Source organism: Symphalangus syndactylus, chromosome 15 (assembly GCF_028878055.3).
Source record: "Symphalangus syndactylus isolate Jambi chromosome 15, NHGRI_mSymSyn1-v2.1_pri, whole genome shotgun sequence".
Taxonomy (NCBI): Eukaryota; Metazoa; Chordata; class Mammalia; order Primates; family Hylobatidae; genus Symphalangus; species Symphalangus syndactylus.
In genome coordinates this window covers 81,540,286-81,553,132 of record NC_072437.2, presented here as the reverse complement: position 1 = coordinate 81,553,132, position 12,847 = coordinate 81,540,286, and the positions used below count along the sequence as shown (strand labels likewise).

Below are 12,847 nucleotides of genomic sequence, written 5' to 3'. Positions count from 1 at the left end.
TGTGTCATTCAGGTTCTCCAGAGAAACAGAACCAACAGGAGAGGTGTGTGTGTGTGTGTGTGTTTGTGTGTGTGTGTTGAGAAAGAGGGAGAGAGAGTTTTATTTCAAGGAATTGACTTAAGTGATTGTGGGGGTGGCTTGAAAGTTTAAAATTTGTAGTGCAGGCTGGCAGGCTGGAAACTCAGGAAGAGGTGAAGGTACACTCCAGAGGCAGGATTTCTTCTTCCTCAGGGAAACCTCAGTTTTGTTCCTAAGGCTTTTCACTGATTAAATGAGGTCCACCCATACTAGTGACAATAATCTCCTTTACTTAAAGGCAAGTGATTGTAGATGTTAATCACATCTACAAAATATTGCCACAGCAACACCTAGATAAGTGTTTGATTGAGTAACTCGCTATAGCCTAGCCAAGCTGACATAAAACAGACCGTCACGGTACCCTGTAAAGGTGTAGCCATGAGCACTGTGGATGGTCAGAGGTGGGAATCTGAGGATATGATAGCTGGAAGGGAATTTAGAGATCACCAAGTTTAATCTCCATGCACAGGGAAGGTGCCTGCTGTGCTTGGTTTGTATGAAGTATTGAAAACAGGTTTTCCCAGTCTAGTAGCATGTTTTATGTGAGGGATTCAAGTGGACTTTTACAGAGGCACGGGGTCTGGATTCTTTCTTGATTAGGGTGTGGTGAATCAGAATGTACATAGCAGATGTCCAAATAATATTTTTTAATTAGATCACATTGGATCTAGGCCTGAGGCTTAGTCCCATCCTTTGAGGATAGGATCCAAGACTATCATTTCACTGATATATCCCTAGGGCCTAGCCTAGTCTTGGTACGTAATAGGTGCTCAAAAGCATTGGTGGAATTCATGAGTAGAATGAATGCATGGAATTCAGGCCAGTTGGAGGTGCAATATCGTGATTCTATCATAGGAATGTAGACACAGAAAGGAAATATTCTAAGCATGAATCTGAGTTTCATTTGTCGGATGGAAATGCTAGTACATTACCTTTCTAACAGGTGTATCCAAAGGAGTATCTGAGCAAATACATATATTTAGCACAGCACTTGGCATATAGTAGGTGCTCAATAATCGGTAGTGATTACTATGACAATATTTCTTCTTTTTAACTCTTTTTTTTCATTATACTTTAAGTTCTGGGGTACATGTGCAGAACGTGCAGTTTTGTTACATAGATATACATGTGCCATGATTGTTTGCTGCACCCATCAACCCATCACCTACATTAGGTATTTCTCCTAATGTTATTCCTCCCCTAGCCTCCCACCCCACAACAGGCCCCATTGTGTAATGTTCCCCTCCCTATGTCCATGTGTTCTCATTGTTCAACTCCCACTTATGAGTGAGAACATGCAGTGTTTCGTTTTCTGTTCTTGTGATCGTTTGCTGAGAATGATGGTTTCCAGTTTCATCTGTGTCCCCACAAAGGACATGAACTCATCCTTTTTTATGGCTGCATAGTATTCCATGGTGTATATGTGCCACATTTTCTTTATCCAGTCTATTATTGATGGATATTTGGGTTGGTTCCAAGTCTTTGCTATTGTGAATAGTGCCGCAATAAATATACGTGTGCATGTGTCTTTATAGTAGAATGATTTATAATCCCTTGGGTATATGCCCAGTAATGGGATTGCTGGGTCAAATGGTATTTCCAGTTCTAGATCCCTGAGGAATCTCCACACTGTCTTCCACAATGGCTGAACTAATTTACACTCCCACCAACAGTGTAAATGCATTCCTATTTCTCCACATCCTCTCCAGCATCTGTTGTTTACTGACTTTTTGATGATCGCCATTCTAACTGGCATGAGATGGCATCTCACTGTGGTTTTGATTTGCATTTCTCTAATACCAGTGATGATGAGCATTTTTTCATCTGTCTGTTGGCTGCATAAATGTATTCTTTTGAGAAGTGACTATAACAATATTTCACACAATCCAACTCTGGTAGATGCTGGAGGTGCCATGCCCAGAGCACCTTTACCAGCCGTGCACCCATCCCCCAGCTCTGGATACTGAGTTTCAATAGCTCACAGCTGCTTACTTTTCTAGAGAATTGCTCTCTACTGAAATAAGAGCTGTGTTCACCAGGAGGTTATGGTTCCTGCCCCCAGGGATAGCCCACAGCCAATGACTGATCTACACAGAGAGACAAAGGGTTGGCCAGCTCCATAGCTCAAGGTTATCATGCTGCAGCCAGTCGCCAGCTGAGCTCTCCTCTAGCTTTTCTCCCTACCTATTATGCTCCTCTCACTCCCTTTCTCCTGAGAGCATGAGCTCAGTAAATCACTTGACTAAGAGTCCTTGTTTTATAATCTGCTTCTAGGGAACCTAACTTAAGACACTGTTACTTGGAGAGAGCCGCCAATTATTTGTCTGTGCAATAATGAGCCATTTTCTGGTTGTGATTCTGATATTCAGACCCCTGGGTGAGTCTCTGCCACAGAATGTTCCTAGCTAGAAGAAGAACATGGCCTTGCAACTGCAGCTGGCAGCTGGCAGCTGGCAGCTGGCACTTGGCTCATCCACAGCTGACCTCCTCAATCAGCGAGGCTGGTGTACTCACCTTCTTTGTGTTACATTTTGCCTAATTCTGCCTGGCCAAGTCAATTCAATCAGCCTAGCTTGTTCCATAAACCAAATAATCACAAGTTCAACCACCAAGGTTTGAATTTCAGGGAAAACATTCACTCACTCACTCATTCATTCATTCCTCCAACAGTTTACAGAGTGTTGTCCACAGAGCCAGATACTGGGGATGTAGCTACTAACATAGATAAGACATGCCCTCTGGGAACTCACAGTCTGGAGGGAGAAATGGACAAATAAATAGGCAACTGCAAAGGCGTTTCTGATCCATTCTATAATATGATGCTATGAGAACACAGAGGAGATGAGCCAGGATGGAGGTCAAAATGGCTTGTTCTTCATTGTGGTTGACCTAAACAGAAATAAATAGAATAGATATCCCCTAGCACACTGCAAACCAAAGTGGTTACTTCAAAGAAGGTGTCACATGTACAAAGATGTGTAGTTTTAAGCACAAAGAATGGTTGCCTAGTGATGGACAGAATAAAGAGATACAAATGCAAAAGGACTCTGCCTTCTGTGTTGTTACTGCTGTAGCTTTTCTCCCACTCAAACACTCACTTCCTGGGACTCAAAGAAAGTGCAGCTGAATTAGATGGTTTTTAGCTGGGGACTGGCTAGATCAGTGGAAATCACAACCAAGTTCTCCCACTGCCTTTCTATCCAACGGCACCGTGGATCACCCGCAGAGAAGGTGAGGATGCAGTGATCTCACTGCACGGCTGCCTTATTGTTGCTTATTCCTCCTGTGCCATTCATTAATCTACTCTGGCAAGACATACAGAGGTTATAGCCTAATTATGAGGTTAGGAATGTTAATTGTTCTATGTTGATATTAGTGTAGCTGGTGCTAATGAGAAAATAATTACTACTCTGTGCCTTTATGGCCATTTTCATTGCCCTCTTGTGGTTTTGCAGTTATTTGGCTATAGATGGTAATGACTTAATATGTGGCTGCTATTATTGCTTTGACTATACAATTGGGAGAGTCAGCAAAGAGGAGGTGTTTGGGAGAAGTTGGAGCCTTTTAAATACTTTTACTTAAGTTTTTTTTTTTCTTTGCAAGGGTTTTCTTGGGCAGTAAGAATGTAAAATTCTAAAAATTCCAGTGTTTCGGTGTTTCAAGGACCCCAAGATCTTATTCATAAGTCAGCTGTTGGCGATTATGTGTTGGGCTCTGAAAGATAAGGAGTGCTCCTGGTCTCTCTGAATGCCACCTCCCACCCACTTTCCTGAGCTGTAGGCCCAGAGATCAATCTAGATCTCTCCATGTCACTTATTCTCCAGTGCCCCACCTCCAGTCACTCTCAACGCGCATCGATTGTATCCTGAGCATCTCTCTTCTGTTGCCTCCTCTCTGGTCCTGATTACGGCTCTGCTCATTTATCTTTTCCTTAGACCACTGACTGGCAGTCACCAACTTACCGGTCTCTGCGCCTCTATTTTCAGACTCTATTTTTCGGTCCGTTATTTAAAATCCTCCAATGGCTCTTCATTAACTGCAAAATAAAATACAAACTCCTTTTCAAGACACTTCAGGAGCTAACCCTGGCCCACCTTTTTAACTTCTTCTTCCACATTTCCTTCTCATTTCCAATAGCCCCATGTAGCACTCATTTTTTGTTCTTCTTCAGGTACATCGTGCCGTCTCCTCCCGCCTCCATGCTGGCGCATATGCCACCCTTCCTCCCTGGAATGCCCTCGTCTTCCAGAGGCTGCTTCATTTGAAAGCCTTCCCTGATTCATCCAGGCAAATTAAGAGATAATAACTGTTTTAGCTACTAAATATTAAACTCTCTCAAGGCAGGGTCTATATTTGTCTTATTTACCACTGTGGTCACAAGCCTATGGAGAGTACACACTAAATATTCAAAATAAGGAATGAAAAAGTCTCTATTATGGTTTGGATATGGTTTATTTGTTCCCACCAAACTCATGTTGAAATTCGATCTCCAGTGTGGTAGTATTGGGAGGTGGGGCCTAATGGGAGGTGTTTGGGTCATGGGGGCAGATCCCTCATGAATGGCTTGTCGTAGTTCTCACCAAGTGACTGAGTTCCTGCTCTGGGGAGGCTAGACTAGTTCTTGTGGGAATGGATTAGTTTCCACAAGAGTGGGTTGGTATAAAACCAGGAGCCCCTTAGGTTTTGCCACTCTTCACAAATGTTCACTTTCCTGGTGACCTTCTCTGCCATGTTTTTTAACCCAGCACGTGGTTCTCACCAGATGCTGAGCAGATGTTGGCACCATGCTTCTCATACTTCCCAGATTGCACAGCTGTGAGCCAAATAAACCTCTTTTCTTTATAAATTACCTAGGCTTAGGTATTCTATTATAGCAACATTGAACAGACTTAGAAAAGTCCTCAAGGCAACACATACTTTTGACATCTACTTAGACACACAGATTAAAAGGTTACATAACCACATCTCTTTCTAGAGATAGGTTGCAAATGAATGTTTTCGTACATAACATTTCAAGTAATACATTGAAACCTCATCAATTTAGACTAATGGGAGCAGGAAAGAAAAAGGTTCTTTTAAATTTGTGGTATATTTCAATTTCAGGCTTTTTTCCCCAGGCCAGTTTATTTCAACATCTACCAAGCACCTACCATGTGCTAGGTATGGTCCTGGACACAACACTGGCTCTATGAACATAAATATGACATGGTTCCTGACTTGGAGACGCCTAAAGCCCTTTGATAAATGCCTTTCTGTAGACTTAATATACCTATATTCACTCTAAATATAACTTGTTTCTTTAAATCATATGGTCATCTCTGCCTGGTTTTGTCTGGAACTTTCCTTCCTGCCTTGACTATTTGGTTAATTATTACTTGTCTTTCCCACATCAAAACCTTCTCTGGCTAAGACCACACCTCTCCTTCTCTTCCTCCTTTCCTTCCCCAGAATTATTCTGTCTGTTCCTCTTCTGTTTCCCCAGGGCCCTCCCTATAGCCTTGTCCACTGCACCATCCTCACTCCTTTCCCACTATTCTGTGTGTTCCTTCAGGGCAGTGACCATCATTTTATTCTGTCTTTCTAGCACAGCGACTGACACATGGGAGATGCTCAATGATTTTTGATATTGTTACAATGAACGAATAAATAAATGAAACTAGAATTTTTAGCTGGAGATCCTGCAAGCCTCTTTTTAATGAATTGTTTATAATTGGGAACATTCACTCATAGAGACCTAGACCCCCAAAGTTCCCCAGTTTTCTCCCCCAGTCAACTAAGTTAACATCTCTTAGAATATCTTATTATCTCAGGATTTTATTAGATTCAGCCACAGGAAATTGCTATGTTTTGTGCATCAAAAACAGCTGAGTATCAGCACATCATACAGTTCAAACTAATACTTAACAAATCTGCTCAATACTAATGGTGCCAAGGTGAACATCAAAGTGTCCATATTCAAATGTTCTAGGTTCCAAATGAGAAGACTGGTTTCTTTATTTCATTCTGGGTCTCCCTGGCTTATGTCTCCAAAGCTATTCAGAATGGTCTGCTGAGCCTGCTGCTTCTTTCAGTTTTCCTGACTGGGTCCACAAATGCTTAGAGAGCTGTGCAGAAATCATCCTTTTTAGAGTCACTTATGAAAGGTTAGCACTTATAGCCAATTAGCAAAAGCCCAGTACAAAGCAAATCTATAATGACTGTCTTTGCATACCATGTGGCACAATAGCTATTATTCATGCCATAGAGAGAATATCCAGTTGTTGGATGGAGGGGCTTGGGAGATGGTAGTTTGGTGAGGTCCCAATCTTGCTGGAAAGAGAGTCACATTGCTTGTCCTTGGGCCTTTAACTCTGCAGCCCTGCTCTTGTCCTATGTGGCCAACCCTCCCCACACCTCGCCCCAGGACCAAGCTTTTGTGAGCTTCACAGCCTTTGCTGGAGACTTTCCTCCATTTCCAAAGCAAGTGGTGCCACTGACTCTCAGCCTCTTGCCTCATTTCCTGTCTATCTCACTTTCACCCCTTAAATCTCACAACCAATATTTCTCTACAGGAATCACCCTAGACATCCCTCCTTCATGGAGACTGCATTTTCTCTGGTCACTCAAAATATCATTTCAGGATGTTGACAGATCACTTGGGACCCAACTTCCAGCACTACTTTTACTTGGCTGATGTTGTCCAGTGCCCCTCTCTGTTCTTTACCAGCCCGAGACAATGATTGAGAGCTAATTGATCCAAAGGGGCAGGAAAAGGGATGAGAACATAGGCCTGCCTCCCAAAGGATCTTCCTTTTGCCATGGGTCAGGTTCAAATGTCAAATAACATTGGTCAAAACTCAGCCTCCACTCACCCCGCTCCTCACACCTCATATTCCCCAGGCTGACCTGGAAAGGTGGAGGAAAAGAAGGCAGAAGGGAGAGATGGAGCCCAAGAACCTGAGTATTTTTCTCAGGCAAGACTCAGGACTGCTCTGGACATTCAGAAGCTGAGTGTGCCAGTGTGCTGTGTAGTTCAAGGCCACCACCACTACAGTGGCCAAGGACACCTTAGTAGGAATTCTAACCTGGCTCCCAGGGAGAGCTGCGTCCACATTTGTCCTGTAGGCAAATTCACTCTTTTCACCCTCTAAGCGAGTAAGTCCTTGTTCCCAATTTCCATGGTTTAGTCTTCAGTTTCAGTCTTTGGTCTCCTCTGGTCTATCAGCTCCCATCTCTCTCCCAGTCTTTCTTTTTCTTTATTCTGTGACACCTGTTGAATGAGGCACATAGGGTTTGTAGTCACTATAGTGTTCCTTTTGATTGTGAGGTAATAGGCTAATATTATCACTTTCTCAGAAAGTCTTCAAAATTATCATGAGGAGGTGATGCATTCATCTGCTGGGAGGTGTCTGTGTGGTCAGATAAGATGATGGCTACATTCCATTCCAATCCTGTCATTCAATCATTCTTCCTCCAGGGAGCCACTGAGGGACGTGATAGTCCAAAGCACTCAGCTAAAACGGAATTGCAAACATGGTACCCACAACTTGGGTTTCTAATCATCCATTTGTATATCGGCATGTAGTCTGTCTCTGATTTAGGGTTTAGGTTCCTCTGTATTTTTTTTTCCTGCCCTTTGAGAGTTTAATAAAAGTCAGAGGCATCTTGCAAGAATCGTTATCAAATACACCTCTTGCACAATAATATATAGTACAAACGTTAAGGTGTGTGGCTTTATCAGCGAGATTGCATAAATGTAAAACAGCTTCCACACTTTTTAGCTGGATAGGTATTTAACGTCTCTGTAAAATGGGAATTATAATAGGATGTACCTTAGTGTTCACTGTAAAGATTGTGACTTAATGTATACAAGCACTTACAACAGTCTCTGGCGAATAGATGACAAAATATATATTATCCGTAACAGATGTGGTGGAAATATCTCCATTAAGAGTGTTCCTCTGCAGTTTAGAACTCAGCGACCCCCTTGAAGAAGCCCCTGAATCTCCCCGAAGTCTCTGGACCTCTAAGAATCCCTAGTTTAGCAGAAAGAGTCCCAGACTAGAGGTCAGAAAACCTGGGAATGTCCATAGCCCCACACACGCCATTAAGAGCCGACCATGGGCCAGTCTTCTTACTAGATTCTTCTGTCAGTTTACCAATTCTTCACCAGTTATGCAAGGTGGCTATCTTTTCCCCATTTCACAGACGAAATAAATTCAGAAGGGTTTAACGACGTAGTTAATGCTAGGAGCAGAAAACACGGGTCTGTCCGGAGCCACTGTTAAGATCCTCCTTTAAAATCCCGCCACATGGTTCTGAGAGTCAATCTCTCTTATTTCTGTCGGCGTCAAACAGGAATATCACTATCCTGCCCACCTCGCAGGGTGAGATTCCAACTAGAAAGTGTTTATGCAAGTCGTGGCGCGAAACGGCTGGTCGCGAAACGGCTGCTGGCGTTGGAACTGCGATGCCAAACACAGTAAACCTCAAGGACAAGCGAGGCGAGGCGAGGCGAGCCGAGCCGAGCCTAGGCGACTTGGGATCCCTCCTCCAGGCCCGAAGCCGGGGTCGGGCGCTTGGCTGAGTGGCAGGCGCACTAGCCAATAGAGTTGCGGGAGGCGGCGGGGGCGGGGCTGCCCTTTGGCCGCGCTCGGCCTTGTGGGAGAGCTAGCGGCTGCCGGTTTGTCAGCGCCGCTCTCAACGCTGGTGAGGGTCAGCAGAGAGCCGCGACCTGTGGGGCGTTGTCTAATCCCAGAGCGCTGACGGCCGGCACCGAGAATCCTGGCGTTAGTCCAAGGGGCCTGGCGAAATCTCGTTAACGAGAACTGCAGGCTGTTGGTGAAGTCACGACGTAGTGCCAGTGGCCTTGTCCCCCTCTATGCGCAAGGGACCCTCACAGGCTGTGGAATCCGGGCGTCGGGACCCCCGGGGACCTGGGCCTTCTGCTTCCACTCTCATTCCTGAATGTTAAAGGGGCAGGGCCGGACCGGTAACAAGGGAAGGCTGGAGAAATAGCAGGGACGGATTTTCCTCCCGGAAACAGACATTTGCAGGCCTCCTAAAAGGAAAAATCTAGAAACAGTGGGATTGGGGAAAGAACGACGTGGCGGTTCTTATGTCTTGATGGGATCCCCCTTTGCCCTTGGGACACCACCATCTCTCACCTGCTTCATCGTCATAATTTTCTGACTGGATTTCCTGCCCCAAGATTTGCCCATTCCTGTCAGGCCCACTCCAGCCCAGGGTGATTGCTGCCAAATGCTGCTGATCACTACATTCCCCAACTTAAATACATTTACAGAGTTCCCCGTTGCCCTCCAGACAAAGGCCTGACACTGAACTTAGCTCTTGAGGCAGTGGAGGTTCTGGCTTCCTGATTACTGTTCCAGCCCCATTTCTGACCACTTTCCACTCCCTTTCCCCCAGTCAGGGGTTTATGAGATTAATAAATGGATGAACAAGCTATTTCTAGAAATATCAGCAATATTATCAGAGTAAAAGGAACCATTATAATCTGAATGACGATGAAAACCTATTGTGCTCATGTATCACTTCAGATGGGGAAGTCAACTCTGTCCTGGAATCCAGGGAACCTGAATTATTATGTTTGCTCAGCTACTAGATTTTTCGCATAATCTGCCACATGTTGCGTCCAGTCTCTGTTCCTTAATTTATAAAATAGGGCCAATGAAGGAATGTTTTCTATACTCATATCTTTACCTTTATGAGCTACTTCAAAGATAAATCCAATAGAACAAGGAGAAGCAGTTTACACATTCAAAGTATTACTAATATATAACAAGATACGCGCCATGATACACACCATGAATTACCTTTAAAATCCTTTTCTGGGACACATAGAACTTGCACTTTATATATCATATAAGACAGTGGTCCCCAACCTTTTTGGCACCAGGGACTGGTTTTGTGGAAGACAGTTTTTCCACAGACCAGGGTGGTGGTGGGGAGAACGCTTTTGGGATGATTCAAGCACATTACATTTATTGTGCACTTATTATTATTACATTGCAATATGTAGTGAAATACACAGCACACCATAAGGAAGAATCAGTGGGAGCCCTGAGCTTGTTTTCCTGCAGCTACACGGTCCCAACTGGCGGTGATGGGAAGCAGTGAGAGATCATCAGGCATTATATTCTCCTAAGGAGCGTCCAACCTAGATCCCTGGTAGGTGCAGTTCACAATAGGGTTTGCACTCCTATGAGCGTGTAACGTGGCTGCTGATCTGATGGGAGGCGGAGCTCAGGCGGCAATGCAAACAATGGGGAGAGGCTGTAAATACAGATGAAGCTTCGCTTGCTTGCCAGCTGCTCACCTCCTGCTGTGCGGCTCAGTTCCTAATAGGCCATGGACTGGTACTAATAGGTGGCCTGAAGGTTGGGATCCCCTGATATATGATACCTGAGGTTTATCTTTATATCAGGTATGCATTTAAAACACCCCACAAATTTCTTTTCTTATGGCTGCATTTGAGGAGCAGCCTGGCTTATAAGCCTTGACTACTTCTGCTCACCACCTGTACTTAATAGGGGGAGCCATGGGGGCCTAGAGAGAAGATGTAGAAGAAGATATTAGCTAAGGAACCCAGCTTGGATGAGGTAAAGATGGTTTTGACCTGAAACTTTAAGAATTAATGGCCACGGAGGAATTGGAATACCATGAAAAATATTAGAATGTGGAGTCATGGGCTGCTGTAGGTCCTTGCTCACACCACCGTCTTAAACACCTCATTTTCTCTGCCTTCAGTGCCCTTTCCCAATCTAGGGTGCTTCTCTCCCTTTCTTCCCCCAACCTCCCAACATGCATACATTTTTCACTTAGCTAAGCCTTGGGAGATATAATACATGTTGCATGAATGAATAAAGAAATGAAAAACTGATGGATGGATGAAATGGACACCATGGGCACGAAACCAGAAGATCTGAGTTCTTTCTTGGATCAGCACAACAACCTTGTGAAGGAAGTGGGGCAAAAATTTATGGTGCCATTTTGCAAGTGAGGAGACTGAGGTTCATAAAGTTAAGTGACTTAGTTGAAGACACTTAACAAAGTGGCAGAACTGTCCCTTAACCGTTAAGATTTTTTTTTCCTCCCACAACATCATAATTCTTGAGGGCAAGAAAGTCTTAATTTCCACATTTTCAACTGAAAACAAGCCTTCTTTAAAGAAAAGAATGTATACACACCTGTCTTCTTCACCACCTCCCCACCTAGGCATGTGATTGCAGAGGCAAGCCAGTATTCACAGGCTAATTTTACAGACAAGTCTAAATGGAAAGTGGCACCTGTTAGGAACATACTCAAGAAGAACTGGACCTCATGAAATTTCAGCCCACTTTTGCACACTCTTCTAGTGGAAGACTTCTGCACAGTTCTCTGTGTATCAAGAGTCTGTTTTCATGGCAGAGGAGGAACTGAAGGAGGAAAGAAAGAGAGAAATAATAGAGCATATTTTTTCAGAACTATTTCTCCAGAAACACTGAATAATTCAAAGGGCAAGGGCAATTCAGTGATCAGAAGTGTAGCAGTGAACGAGCTCTAAAAAATAGAACCACTCTTTAGGTCTCCAAGGGACAAGATAAATGAGAAGCTTTGGGCATGAAAATGTTGATGTGAGCTCATACTCCTCACCTTTTTTGCTTGCTCTGATTCACATCTGTTCCTATAGACTGAAGCTAGACTTCCTAGGTTTTGAACACTGGCTCTACCACAAACTAGCTTTGTAATGATTCTTAACCTTAACTTTGCCTATTCCCATCTCATAAAATGGGGATAATAATAATTAATACCTCCCTTGTTGGATGTTGTGAGAATTAAATGAATTCATTTATATGAATTCCCTTAGATCAGTGTCTAGCACATTGTTAATGGTATTGTCACTATCTTCATTACAGCTGCCTCTTGGTAATTGAAACAGAGCATATATTTTTAAGATAGTTATTTTCAACGAGGTTTTTAAAAAGAGGGAAAGATTGGCCAGATCATCTGAGGTGCTTTTACACATTCTGGCTTTCCTCCCTCATTTTCCATTTCTACCCTCCTGGAAGTTAAGACTGTTTAGGTCTGTGAGCTGCGCCTGGTGGCTCACATGTGTAATTCCAGCGACTTGGGAGGCTGAGGCTCTGAGAGGATCACTTGAAGACAGGAGTTTGAGACTAGCTTAGGCAACATAAAGAGACACCCATCTCTAAAAAATTTTTTTTTTTAAAGTTAGCCAAGAGTAGTGACACATGCCTACAATCCCAGCTATTCAAGAGGCAGAGGTAGAGGATTGCTTGAACCCAGGAGTTAAAGATTGCAGTGAGCCATGAGCGTGCCTCTGCACTCCAGCCTGGGCAATGGAATCAGACCCCAACTCTAAAAAAAAAAAAAGATGATAGGTCTGTGATGGGGCATGGACATGTGTATTTAGAAAAGGCAAATATGGGCCGGGTGTGGTGGCTCACGCCTGTAATCCTAGCACTTTGGGAGGCCTGGGTGGGTGGATCACATGGTCAGGAGATCAAGACCATCTTGGCCATCATGGTGAAACTCCGTCTCTACTAATAATACAAAAATTAGCTGGGCGTGGTGGCACGTGCCTGTAATCCCAGCTACTCGGGAGGCTGAGATAGGAGAATCGCTGGAACCCGGGAGTCGGAGGTTGCGGTGAGCCAAGATCGCAACATTGCACTCCAGCCTGGTGACAAAGCGAGACTCTGTCTCAAAAAAAAAAAAAAAAAAAAGGAAAAGGCAAATCTGAAATGCTTTCTTTCATCTTACCCCT

General features: G+C 43.9%; 2 long non-coding RNA genes across 3 annotated transcripts in view; one reads left to right on the top strand and one right to left on the bottom strand.

Moving 5' to 3' along the window:
* Positions 1 to 2,871: 2,871 nt before the first annotated feature.
* Positions 2,872 to 8,554, bottom strand: LOC129463644 (uncharacterized). Of its 2 annotated transcripts, XR_008651263.2 has the most exons (4): positions 7,938 to 8,554; positions 7,143 to 7,327; positions 4,041 to 4,114; positions 2,872 to 2,967 (listed from the first exon to the last, which is right to left on the bottom strand). It is a non-coding gene; the product is annotated as an uncharacterized lncRNA (long non-coding RNA). The 2 variants fall into 2 exon arrangements; XR_010116033.1 differs by lacking the exon at positions 2,872 to 2,967 and having other exon boundaries at positions 3,891 to 4,114; positions 8,196 to 8,554.
* The window catches only part of LOC129463646 (uncharacterized), a 40,843-nt gene continuing 31,162 nt past the window's right edge, over positions 3,167 to 12,847 (top strand). Inside the window, exon 1 of the long non-coding RNA XR_008651265.2 lies at positions 3,167 to 3,309. This is a non-coding gene — a long non-coding RNA (uncharacterized lncRNA). The remainder of the gene's footprint in view (positions 3,310 to 12,847) is intronic.